This window comes from Salvelinus alpinus, chromosome 7, assembly GCF_045679555.1.
Source record: "Salvelinus alpinus chromosome 7, SLU_Salpinus.1, whole genome shotgun sequence".
Classification (NCBI taxonomy): Eukaryota; Metazoa; Chordata; class Actinopteri; order Salmoniformes; family Salmonidae; genus Salvelinus; species Salvelinus alpinus.
The window spans coordinates 67536524-67550646 of NC_092092.1; the positions used below are offsets into that span (position 1 = coordinate 67536524).

General features: G+C 40.6%; 1 long non-coding RNA gene across 1 annotated transcript; it reads right to left on the minus strand.

Annotated features, from left to right (window-relative positions):
* Positions 1-5854: 5854 nt before the first annotated feature.
* LOC139580237 (uncharacterized) lies at positions 5855-13488 on the minus strand. Its single transcript, XR_011676014.1, has 4 exons — positions 13335-13488; positions 6501-6646; positions 6266-6334; positions 5855-6101 (listed from the first exon to the last, which is right to left on the minus strand). It is a non-coding gene; the product is annotated as an uncharacterized lncRNA (long non-coding RNA).
* Positions 13489-14123: the final 635 nt, after the last annotated feature.

The following is a 14123-nucleotide window of genomic DNA, read 5'->3' on the forward strand; positions in this document are numbered from 1 at the left end:
GTATGTCGTAATAAGGTTATTTTTAAAAATCTAACACAGCGGTTGCATTAAGAACCAGTGTATCTTTAATTTGCTGTCCAACCTGTATTTTTTAGTAAAGTATATGATTAGTTATTTGATTAGATGATGTGAGTGTCAGAAATATATCCGGATTATTTTGTGCTGTTTGGCTAGTATTCACATTGTTCAACCACGAATTGTACCGCTAAATATGCACATTTTCGAACAAACCATATATGTATTGTGTAATATGATGTTATAGGACTGTCATCTGATGAAGTTTGAGAAGGTTAGTGAAAAAATTTATATCTTTTGCTGGTTTATTCGCTATCGCTAACGTGCCTTGAATGAATGCGGTTGTGTGGTAGGCTATTGTAGTAAGCTAATATAATGCTATATTGTGTTTTCGCTGTAAAACACTTAAAACATCTGAAATATTGGCTGGATTCACAAGATGTTTGTCTTTCATTTGCTGTACACCGTGTATTTTTCATAAATGTTTTATGATGAGTATTTAGGTATTTCACGTTGGTTTCTGTAGTTATTCTAGCTGCTTTGGTGAGACTACTGCAATGTAAAACTATGATTTATACCTGAAATATGCAAATTTTTCGAACAAAACATATGCTATACAATAAATATGTTATCAGACTGTCATCTGATGAAGTTGTTTCTTGGTTAGTGACTATTTATATCTTTATTTGGTCGAATTTGTGATAGCTACCTATGCAGTAAAATTTTTTTGAAAATTTGCGGTTGGGTCTTTTGCTATTGTGGTTAGCTAATAGAAATACATATTGTGTTTTCCCTGTAAAACATTTTAAAAATCGGAAATGATGGCTGGATTCACAAGATGTGTATCTTTCATCTGGTGTCTTGGACTTGTGATTTCATGATATTTAGATGCTAGTATTTACTTGTGGCGCTATGCTAGGCTATGCTAGTCAGCTTTTTTACTGATGAGGGTGCTCCCGGATCCGGGATTGTGACCAAGTAGAAGTTAAATGAAACATGATGCAAAACATTTTTTTTATTTTTTATTTTAATTTTTTTTATTTCACCTTTATTTAACCAGGTAGGCTAGTTGAGAACAAGTTCTCATTTGCAACTGCGACCTGGCCAAGATAAAGCATAGCAGTGTGAACAGACAACACAGAGTTACACATGGAGTAAACAATAAACAAGTCAATAACATGGTAGAAAAAAAGAGAATCTATATACAATGTGTGCAAAAGGCATGAGGTAGGCAATAAATCGAATAATTACAATTTAGCAGATTAACACTGGAGTGATAAATCATCAGATGATCATGTGCAAGAAGAGATACTGGTGTGCAAAAGAGCAGAAAAGTAAATAAATAAAAGCAGTATGGGGGGTGAGGTAGGTAAATTGGGTGGGTAGTTTACAGATGGACTATGTACAGCTGCAGCGATCGGTTAGCTGCTCGGATAGCAGATTTTTAAAGTTGTTGAGGGAGATAAAAGTCTCCAACTTCAGAGATTTTTGCAATTCGTTCCAGTCGCAGGCAGCAGAGAACTGGAAGGAAAGGCGTCCAAATGAGGTTTTAGCTTTAGGGATGATCAGTGAGATACACCTGCTGGAGCGCGTGCTGCGGGTGGGTGTAGCCATCGTGACCAGTGAACTGAGATAAGGCGGCACTTTACCTAGCATAGCCTTGTAGATGACCTGGAGCCAGTGGGTCTGACGACGAACATGTAGCGAGGGCCAGCCGACTAGGGCATACAGGTCGCAGTGGTGGGTCGTATAAGGTGCTTTAGTAACAAAACGAATGGCACTGTGATAAACTGCATCCAGTTTGCTGAGTAGAGTGTTGGAAGCTATTTTGTAGATGACATCGCCGAAGTCGAGGATCGGTAGGATAGTCAGTTTTACTAGGGTAAGTTTGGCGGCGTGAGTGAAGGAGGCTTTGTTGCGGAATAGAAAGCCGATTCTTGATTTGATTTTGGATTGGAGATGTTTGATATGAGTCTGGAAGGAGAGTTTGCAGTCTAGCCAGACACCTAGGTACTTATAGATGTCCACATATTCTAGGTCGGAACCGTCCAGGGTGGTGATGCTAGTCGGGCGTGCGGGTGCAGGCAGCGAACGGTTGAAAAGCATGCATTTGGTTTTACTAGCGTTTAAGAGCAGTTGGAGGCCACGGAAGGAGTGTTGTATGGCATTGAAGCTCGTTTGGAGGTTAGATAGCACAGTGTCCAAGGAAGGGCCGGAAGTATATAGAATGGTGTCGTCTGCGTAGAGGTGGATCAGGGAATCGCCCGCAGCAAGAGCAACATCATTGATGTATACAGAGAAAAGAGTCGGCCCGAGAATTGAACCCTGTGGTACCCCCATAGAGACTGCCAGAGGACCGGACAACATGCCCTCCGATTTGACACACTGAACTCTGTCTGCAAAGTAGTTGGTGAACCAGGCAAGGCAGTCATTAGAAAAACCGAGGCTACTGAGTCTGCCGATAAGAATATGGTGATTGACAGAGTCGAAAGCCTTGGCCAGGTCGATGAAGACGGCTGCACAGTAATGTCTTTTATCGATGGCGGTTATGATATCGTTTAGTACCTTGAGCGTGGCTGAGGTGCACCCGTGACCGGCTCGGAAACCGGATTGCACAGCGGAGAAGGTACGGTGGGATTCGAGATGGTCAGTGATCTGTTTGTTGACTTGGCTTTCGAAGACCTTAGATAGGCAGGGCAGGATGGATATAGGTCTGTAACAGTTTGGGTCCAGGGTGTCTCCCCCTTTGAAGAGGGGGATGACCGCGGCAGCTTTCCAATCCTTGGGGATCTCAGATGATACGAAGGAGAGGTTGAACAGGCTGGTAATAGGGGGTGCGACAATGGCGGCGGACAGTTTCAGAAATAGGGGGTCCAGATTGTCAAGCCCAGCTGATTTGTATGGGTCCAGGTTTTCCAGCTCTTTCAGAACATCTGCTATCTGGATTTGGGTAAAGGAGAAGCTGGGGAGGGTTTGGCGAGTAGCAGCGGGGGGGCGGGGCTGTTGGCCAAGGTTGGAGTCGCCAGGAGGAAGGCATGGCCAGCCATTGAGAAATGCTTGTTGAAGTCTTCGATTATCACGGATTTATCGGTGGTGACCGTGTTACCTAGCCTCAGTGCAGTGGGCAGCTGGGAGGAGGTGCTCTTGTTCTCCATGGACTTTACAGTATCCCAGAACTTTTTGGAGTTAGAGCTACAGGATGCGAATTTCTGCTTGAAAAAGCTGGCCTTTGCTTTCCTGACTGACTGCGTGTATTGGTTCCTGACTTCCCTGAACAGTTGCATATCGCGGGGGCTCTTCGATGCTATTGCAGTTCGCCACAGGATGTTTTTGTGCTGGTCGAGGGCAGTCAGGTCTGGAGTGAACCAAGGGCTATATCTGTTCTTGGTTCTGCATTTTTTGAACGGAGCATGCTTGTCTAATATGGTGAGGAAGTAACATTTAAAGAATGACCAGGCATCCTCAACTGACGGGATGAGGTCAATATCCTTCCAGGGTACCCGGGCCAGGTCGATTAGAAAGGCCTGCTCGCAGAAGTGTTTTAGGGAGCGTTTGACAGTGATGAGGGGTGGTCGTTTGACCGCGGACCCGTGGCGGATACAGGCAATGAGGCAGTGATCGCTGAGATCTTGATTGAAGACAGCAGAGGTGTATTTGGAGGGCAGGTTGGTCAGGATAATGTCTATTAGGGTGCCCATGTTTACGGATTTAGGGTTGTACCTGGTGGGTTCCTTGATGATTTGTGTGAGATTGAGGGCATCAAGCTTGGATTGTAGGACTGCCGGGGTGTTAAGCATATCCCAGTTTAGGTCACCTAACAGAACATAGTGCCTGACCGGTCACACGCTCCCCACGGTGAGTACGGGGAGTTGGCTCTGGTTCAAAACCTGGCTCTGCCAACCACCCCGTGTGCCCCCCCCAATTAACTTTTTTGAGGCTGCCTCTCGGGCTTCCGTCGTGGCCGCGAACCCCGGTGTCGTCGTTGTTGTTCCCTCGCTGCCTCCGTCTGCTCCCATGGAAGGCGATCCTTTCCAGCCAGGATCTCCTCCCACGTCCAGGATCCCTTACCGTCCAAGATATTCTCCCATGTCCAGGATGTCTGCTCCTCCTGGCCACGCTGCTTGGTCCATTTGTGGTGGGATCTTCTGTCACAATCGTTATAAGGAGTGGACCAAGATGCAGCATGGTATGTTTCCATCCTCTTTATTAGGAAAAGAAACTCAAAGAAAAAACAATAAAGCATTAAACGAAACGTGAAGCTCAATGTAGTGCTCGCAGGCAACTATACCTAGACAAGATCCCACAAAGCACAATGGGGAAATGGCTGCCTAAATATGATCCCCAATCAGAGACAACGATAAACAGCTGCCTCTGATTGGGAACCATACCAAGCCAATATAGATGAATAATCACCTAGATAACCCACCCTAGTCACTGTCACGCCCCAACCAACATAGAGAATAAACAGCTCTCTATGGTCAGGGCGTGACAGTAGTCTAAACTGTGGCAATTAATGGAGCCGTTTTCAGTTTGAGTCTCTCCTCTTGCACTACAGTCCAGAATCAGGCAACAATAACAAAAACTGTCGGTAGTCCTGGAGTTAAGAGAGAACTTGGGTTAATACAATGGGGTAATTTCTCTTGACATGTGGACTGACGATTTTTGAAAAATAGGCACGGTGGGCTTTTGGTTTCTCTCTCTCTAAATAGCAAACTGGCTTTATTTACAAATTAGTAAGAATGTCTCAACCCATGTTCAAGACTCGCCTTTTTACCTTTATTCAGATTACAATAGCTCACTTTCGGTTATTTGAAAACAAATCATCTCCATAATATCGTCATTTTTATACAAGGCATAGAAAGTTGGTTGCAATTTCAGTTACAAAAAAAAAAAGTAAGGAACTTGTCTGTCGGCCCTGCATTATAGACCAAAATTGGTTAAAGAAAATTGTGATATATAAAAATATATAACAGTTTCATTTAAGTACCAGAAAATTGCCAGCTGTGCCATAAAGATTGCAAAATAGTTGGGACGAGATTTTCGATGTACCGATTCCATGGGGCATGCTTTATGAATTGACAGGCAATTTTATTTGTATTATAACCTACTGCAGGCCTAAAACCTATGGGTTTAACCTTCTTAAATAATGATTATATTGAAGATAAAAGCCACGTCTTAATGAGTTCCAAAAGCCGATCTGTTAACCAACGATTATTAAATGGTATTATTATTATTATTATTAACCCTGCATTATAATTATACAAAAGCCCCTTAGATATTCCGTGTTTTTATTTACAGTAGTGGTGGACAAATGGAGGCATTTTGTTTTTCACAAGCGTTGCGGGCTGTGAATTCTGCAAACAACGGTTCCAGGATTGGAGGATTCTAACATAATATCTAAGGGGCATTTATATAATTATCATGCAGGGTTAATAATAATAATAATCGTTCTATAACAGATCGGCTCTCGAAACTCATTAAGAGGCGGCTTCTATCTTCAATATGTTTTAAATGCTTTATTATCCAAATGTTTAAAGTGTGTGTGGGCGATGGAGAGAAACAAAATGGCACAGTTTGAGGTTATGAGTTGGAGAGCAATAGCCCATCAATGTTTCCTTGAGGGGCTATTAGCAGGACAATAGACTCTTCATAGCCCGGCTACTGTAGGTGTGACAATCCCCCCAACTTGCAATGTATTCGATGCTTAAAGGCTCTAAAGTTTTACATTCTGATTCAAAACCTCAGGCAACCGCAGAATTTGGGATAAAGCATAGAGTAAACTGTACAGTATCTGTTCATCAACATCTTTATGCTATCGTTAATAAAATAATGAGTAAAAAAACTTTCAAAATGCAGATGTTTATTTCAACTACATTTTAGTTGCACTTCCCCCCAGCTCCACGACAACAGGTAAAAACTTGCTGAGATGATCAATGTATTTGTTGCATTGTTGTATCGTCAATTTCTCTAGCCAAAACGTCTTGATGGCCTTCACCAGTTCATCTTTGCTTGCAGGCTTGGCAGAGTTACGGATTAATGTTTTCAGTTGATCCCAAACAACTTAGATCAGGTTAAAATCAGGAGACCTACATGTAGAGATGAAAATTATAGTTGTAGATATACTGTAGGCCTACCGTAGGCGACATGAGTCTCACTAGTGTTGAGTATTGTGCTGTTAAAAGTGTTGTATTTAAAAATAAAAATAAATCTTTAATTATTATAATATTTTACTACATAAAGGTCTACTTACTCTGCTGCCGTCTTGACCCAGTTTTTGCCCTCATTTGCAATGCAAACCCAGTGGGTTTAGGGTCATTGTCTGCATTTGGAGAAGAAAAAAATAAATTTAGCCTAACAGCCAACATTAGGTACAATACTAGAACTATACATATAAATAGGCCTAAACATAACAAAATATTGCTATAATCCTACCTAAAAGGTACAATATTTTATGTACTTTTTGCTTTGTAAATATTTAAACTTACCATCAAAAATCAAATATGGGCCTGGTCCCTGGCGAGAACTTGCCCCCCACACATGGAGTTTGAGGGGATGCTTGGGACTCCAGATGGCCTTTGTCGATCGCTCATCATCTTCCTCCATCAGTGAGTCAATCGCTTGAATAGCCTTGCTGGAAATGGAATACAATGTAAACATGTGCAGCCCGACAGTAAAGACTAGCAGTAGATTTATTCCAGCATTATTTTGAGCATTATTAGGCCTACAGTGCAGTACTGTAGCCTACTGTACCTGATCATTTTCTTGGGCTTTCGCATTCGGCATAACACAGGCATCTGATGATAGCGTTTGCGAATAGCACTGTCCGTGACAATAATCCCCAAGTCTAGCAGTATTTTACAAAAGAAGCCTTCCAACCTTGATGGGTTATCAGCAGGACAATAGACTCTTACCGAGTCCACCAAATGCACTGTTTTCAAACCAGATCTGGATGGATCCATAACGAATTACAATGGGAATAAATATCACTGAATAACAGCAAAAAAATGAATAAAGTAGGCTAATGAAGGCAACAAATGACTTACTGGAATTCCCGAAGTGATCCAATTGTTATTACTTTGAAGCAATAGCCTATCCGCGTGTGGTCAACTACTTCAGCATAGTTTTGTGCTGCCCTGAGACAAGCACATGGACTGGTCTTGATGAATCAATAAGATTTTTTTTTTCACTGAATCTCCGTTTGGGTGTTGGTTAGCCTACAATTAGGGTGTGGGAATATTATGATTATTTTGCTCTACAGCACCATATTTTCCTGATATAAAAAAAAGTAAAATGCATTCCTGAATTCAATCGCTGTAGCCGATATGTTGAGTTTTATTCATCTCTTGAGGTTTATTCACTCTCTCCCTCTCTCTTTCTCTCTCTCTCTCCCTTACTCTCTGCACTGGCTGACACCTTGTCAGTTGCCCCAAGGCTCTCATTCTGATGTTCTTTCCTACATGATTAGCCATACATACTGTACAAATACTGTACATGTGTTTGTCCCAGGAGAATCTAGAACAGCCCTACTCTGTTTTACCATGGGATTTCATGAGCTACAGTATGTCAAATGTAGACGACAGTCCGCAATGATTAAAACGGTTACACATTGATAGTCAGAGTCATATGTAAAGCACACTTATGCAGCGTTTGGCGATGTGTATCTCCGTCATCTATTAAAGATTCATTCCTCAACTGAATAATGAGGAAATGAGCAAATAATGGTGCACTGCGTTATTGTTTCATGTTAAAGACATGGCAGCTTATTGTAATGGAGGCAACAAATTGTTGCTTACTGGAATACCCAGAGTCATCCAATTGTTATAATAGGATTTGAAGCAATAGCCTACCCGCGTGTGGTCAACTATTTCAGCACCGTTTCACACTGCTCTGAGACAAGCATGGGGACTAGTCTTGATAAATCAACAAGATTTATTTTTCTCACTGAACTCCCTTTTGGGTGTTGGTTAGCCTACAATTAGGGTGTGGATTATTAGGAAGTTACAGTATTAGCCTACTCCCGACCAGTCACGTTGTACAACGTTACGTTTTTCGCTTTTCTTGGAATAATAATATTAATATTACAATATTAAAAACAGTCAAATGCTTCTCAAAGATGCCCTCTGGTGGTCAAACTAGCACTAACCGGCATTAATGGGAACAATGGCTGACACTTAAATAACGTGCCATAGAATTCTGCGGTAGCCTTCAAGGTGTGCTGCAGTACGACGCAACTCTTAAAGGAAGAACCACTTTGTTCGGCATTTGATTGTAAGGTATTCTGGTGAACAAAAGGAATTGAGTTCCTTTACCACGAATAACGTTGCCAAATAACTCTAAATCTAGTGTATAGGACATATTTCAAATGATCACTTTTATGCTCAACATAGCCACTTCATAGGAAGCAGTCGCTTCGCAATGGGAAAACTTCAACTATATTACTCTTACAATAAAATCATATAATATAAGCATATATTGTCTGCTAAATGAACTAGCCTATAGCATATGGCATGGCGCATAGCCAGATAATATGAGTTAGCCTACTGCATGTTATGTTCTTCTGAAATACATTTTCTTCATATCATAATGTTTCTTTAGACTTGCCAAAAATAAATAATGGATTTACTGTGGTGGTGTATATTACAATACCCTAGAGTCAATAGACACACTGGTGCATCAATCTAAGTAACATAATAAAATAATCCCCATCTAATTCATCAGTTTGAGCATTGGACGCATCTCAAGCAACCATAGCCGCTGATGTCGCACTTCTGCATCTGCGATGAAAGGTGGACGAGCTAGAGCGGTGTTCGTCAGACCATGAGACTTCCTGAAAATCGGTCTTCTCACATAAACCTCTGTAGTGTAAGCTAAAAACTCATGTGAACCCACTGTGGAAATTCATGTGAACCCACTGTGAAATTCTCATGAACACAATGGTGTTCTCCATTTTGCTCATGGGACTTGTCTGAAAGTAAGGTCGTTTTGTGCCTACCCAAAAAAGGGGTTAAATATGTGTAAAAAAGCAACAACGAAAAAAATCCTGAGCTTTCTTATATCTCTTAGAGATAGGACAAATATTTCAAACCTTGTTTCTTATGATTTATATTTTGCAATATAACATTTTTTGCCATTCAATTTTATGAATGTGTTATTCAATGCGTTGCTCTTGGCTACAGTAGTACATTTTTAATGTATTTTTCATACCTAAAGGAGTCCTAAAATTCTAAATCAAATAGCTAAATGATTCATAGTGTGACCATCTTAAAACAATGATATATGTCAGTTTAGAACCCCCCCGCCCCGACCCCCCAATGGCTTAGACTTTTAAGAATATATTATGTTAATTAACAATCAATTACCATGAGACTCGCAGTCATTTGAATGACAATAACCCGGCTGACAAAATTTCATGACCCCCTACCCATGGTACAGTGGCTGTGGTAATCATGGGTATTTGTGTGACAGACAGTGGGCCTGGTGAATAGTGCAAACTCAGGTAGTTGACACATGTTGAATGTGGTAACTAAGATATGGTAACAGTGGGTGTTTCAGTAGTGCTGAATGTGGTGACCATGGAAACCCTTGGTATGTGAGTGGTTCTAAAAAAAAGATTGGGCCATTGCTGCCTAATGAAAAAGAGGAAAGACCTCGGAAAACGGTTTGCCGCATTGAATATGTTACTCTTGACCTCGCTTATCCTTTTGCAGGGTACCCCAGGTCCACATCTTCGAATCTCATTTAAACTTAGTCATTTGTGACCTGGCCATGGATCACAGGTCTGAACTAAAAACAGAAGGATGAAATACTGATCGCATTTTTAGAAGGCTTTTCCCGGTAAAATGATGAATGTATCTTTATGTTTCCCCACACGTCAGTTGCACTAAAATGTCTCAAGCTGAACAAATAGGTACAAGCAAACATCAAATTAGTCATCTTAATGAACAAACGGCAAATAACTGAATTGGGGGAAAAGGTCAAGTATTTAGATCACTAAGATCTGCCTAGGGCCTTTCATTCATGTAAAGGTCAACCTTTCAAAAAACAAGTTATTAAGTAATGGTTTGGCGTCTGGCACACTCATAATCTATTCTGCTTTTGGAATATTTATGTTTTGCATTGTTTTGGATCACATTTATAAACAGTGATTATTTTATTATGCTGCAATCTGAACGAAACAGTGGTATTTTGGCCAGGTGTTTCCCCAGGAATAGAAAGATTAAATATGGTTCTTTGATTGAATTGAGGTGAGGAAAATAACCGCTTGAGGCAAGACAGAATGAATTACAAAACATTGCCTCAAATTGGCCTCTACACCTGCAACCCACAATGCAATGCTCTGTCAGAAGTAGGTCACCATGTTTTATGAAAAGAACATTGACCTGATGGTACATCTGAAACGCTACTGACCCATTTCCTTATTTATTACTTGGAGTTATTACAACCAAGCGGAAATTATCTTTGATGCATCAGTCTAAATGGAATACAAGAAGTTTTCCATATATGAGATAAGATGGTATAAAATATAGGTACATTTTTTCCAAGAACATTAGGCTGCACTTTAAAATGTGATTCTTTCAGGAAGCTAAACTAACATACACCGAAAACATGTTCATAGTGAATTACAGAGCTTGCATAAAATGTCAAGTACGATAATCAAAGAAAATATTTTATTAGAAAAGTTGGGGTAATAATTACAATATTTTTGGCATTAAAGGTGCTAACTATATATCTTAATACAACGTGGACAGGCCACCAGAGAAAGGTCATAATCATAGTTGGCATGTCCCATGCCAAGAGATAACAAACCCTTATTGATTATTGTCTTTGGCACTGCCATTTGAACGTTCCTCCTCTAGCAGTCAGATACTAGCGATGAGAAGTTTCACAAGCAATCTTCTGATAAAAGCTATGGCTAATGTCCATGAAGTCATGGTCACTTTACATGTTAAGTTGCTCATATACCTGTGTAGCAGCAATGTAGTTAATGTAGAAATAACATTGTATTAACATGCACATACTGTTACACTAGCACTAGCTGCAGCGATTGCATTGGAATTGCAATTTGATGGAGTAGAGTGGTTTTTGTCATTACACTATTAGATATGGACATTTCTGTACAATTACAAAGCAATGGCTTTCAGTTTCCTATCCATCTAAGTTTCCCGAAATAATGCGACCAATCAATCTCAAACCCATATCAGACATGAATGCTTAGTGAGCCTGTGATTATGGTACACCGACAGCATAGTCAATTGTCAATGTCAATGTCTCATTGACGGTTCTATATGCATTATGAAGTCTTACAGCACTCTTTGATGCATCAGTCTAAATAGAAAGCAAGAGATTTTCCATATACGACATAAGATTGTATAAAAATAAGTAAAAACATGTAATAAGTAAAATGTATTTGTATATATTACATTATTGACCTCTGACATCCTGAGAGCACATGTACAGTACCAGTCAAAAGTTTGGACACACCTACTCATTCAAGGGTTTTTCTTAATTTTTTAATTATTTTCTACATTGTAGAATAATAGTGAAGACATCAAAGCTATGAAATAACATATATGGAGTCATGTAGTAACCAATAAAAGTGTTAAACAAATCAAAATATGTTTTATATTTTACATTCTTCAAAGTAAACACCCTTTGCCTTGATGACAGCTTTTCACACTCTTGACATTCTCTCAACCAGCTTCATGAGGAATACTTTTCCAACAGCCTTGAAGGATTTCTCACATATGCTGAGCACTTGTTGGCTGCTTTTCCTTCACTCTGCGGTCCAACTCATCCCAAACCATCTTAATTGGGTTGAGATCGGGTGATTGTAGAAGCCAGGTCATATCATGCAGCACTCCATCACTCTCCTTCTTGGTCAAACAGCCCTTACACAGCCTGGAGGTGTGTTTTGGGTCATTGTCCTGTTGAAAAACAAATGTCCCACTAAGAGCAAACCAGATGGGATGGCGTATCGCTGCAGAATGCTGTGGTAGCCATGCTGGTCAAGTGTGTCTTAAATTCTAAGTAAATCACTGACGGTGTCACCAGCAAAGCACCTCAACACCATCACACCTATTCCGCCATGCTTCACAGTGGGAACCACACATGCGGAGATCATCCGTTCACCTACTCTGCGTCTCACAAAGACGGTTGAAACCAAAAATCTCAAATTTGTACTCATCATACCAAAGGACAGATTTCCATTGGTCTAATGTCCATTGCTCATGTTTCTGGGCCCAAGAAAGTATCTTCTTATTATTTGTGTCCTTTAGTAGGTTTCTTTGCAGCAATTCGACCATGAAGGCCTGATTCACGCAGTCTCCTCTGAACAGTTGATGTTGAGATGTGTCTGTTACTTGAACTCTGTGAAGCATTTATTTGGGCTGCAATCGGAGGTGCAGTTAACTCTAATGAACTTACTCTCTGCAGCAGAGGTAACTCTGGGTCTTCCTTTCCTGTGGCGGTCCTCATGAGAGCCAGTTTCATCATAGCAATTGATGGTTTTTGCAACTGCACATTCAAAGTTCTTGACATTTTCTGCATTGACTGACCTTCATGTCTTAAAGTATTAATGGGCTGTCGTTTCTCTTTGCATATTTGAGCTGTTCTAGCCATAATATGGACTTGGTCATTTACCAAATAAGGCTATCTTCTGTATACCACCCCTACCTTGTCACAACACAACTGATTGGCTGAAACACATTAAGAAGGAAAGAAATTCCACAAAATAACCTTTAACAAGGCACACCTGTTAATTGAAATGCATTCCAGGTGACTACCTCATGAAGCTGTTTGAGATAATTCCAAGAGTGTGCAAAGCTGCCATCAAGGTAAAAGGGTGGCTACTTTGAAGAATATAAAATATAGAATATATTATCATTTGTTTAACACTTTTTTTTACATGATTCCATATGTGATGTCTTCACTACTATTCTACAATGAAGAACATTTTCAAAATAAAGAAAAACCCTGGAATGAGTAGGTGTGTCCAAAAGTGTTTCATCAGGGCACATTTTTACCTGTTCTCCATTTTCTAATAATAGAGACTCCTCCTCTCTTCCTGTCTTCCTCTCTTTCTCTCTGCTGAGTGACATAAACAACTAATGCTTCCCACCATTTTGACCTTTTGCTTGACAAAGCCAGATGACACAGATTACATTGAGGATTGCAATACCATATCACTCCACAAAAGCCGCGGCCCTTGCTGCGCAAGGGAAACAACTACTTCAAGATCTCAGAGTGAATGACGTCACCAATTGAAACGCTATTAGCGCACACCGCTAACTAGCTAGCCATTTCACACCGGTTGCACTCACCCCTCTTTGACCTCCTCCTTTTCCCGCAGCAAGCAGTGATCTGGGTCAACAGCATCAATGTAAAATAGTTGCTTCCGTCCCTCTCCTCGCCCTAACCTGGGTTTGAACCAGGGACCCTCTGAACACATCAACAACTTCCTCCCACAAAGCATCATTATCTATCACTCCACAAAAGCAGTGGCCCTTGCGGAGCAAGGGAAACAACTACTTCAAGGTCTCAGAGCGAGTGACGTCACCGATTGAAACGCTGTTAGCGCGCATCGGTAACTAGCTAGCCATTTCACACCGGTTACATCAGTATACACAATTAGGAAAGTTGGAAAGGAAATGCAGTTGATTGCCAACAGTGATATCTCATGGTATTTTAACATACTGATTTTGCACAATATGGAAATTAGGGTCCCTATACACCAGGTGGAACCATTTTTGCCAAAAATAACAAACAGACATATCACAGCATTGTATCTCAATCTCTATCAGTTGCCAATGGTGTATTAACATTTGTTGACAGGTTCTTGTGTTACATGCATATGAGTCAATCCTGTGGATGTATGGAGTTAACACCAGAGGATTTAAATGCATTCCATCAAATGTGACCCACTTAACTGGTGAAGACGCACCCAGGACTGAAATTGCAATTATTTAAATGGATGCTTTATTATTCATAATTAGCTGGCACTTGTGAAGAGTCTCTCACGGACATACTACAGAGGAATTGCACGTGTTCCTATGGGGGGAATCCATGGACGTTCTATTTTATGTGTTGTTCTCTAGTATAGTAATTAGAGC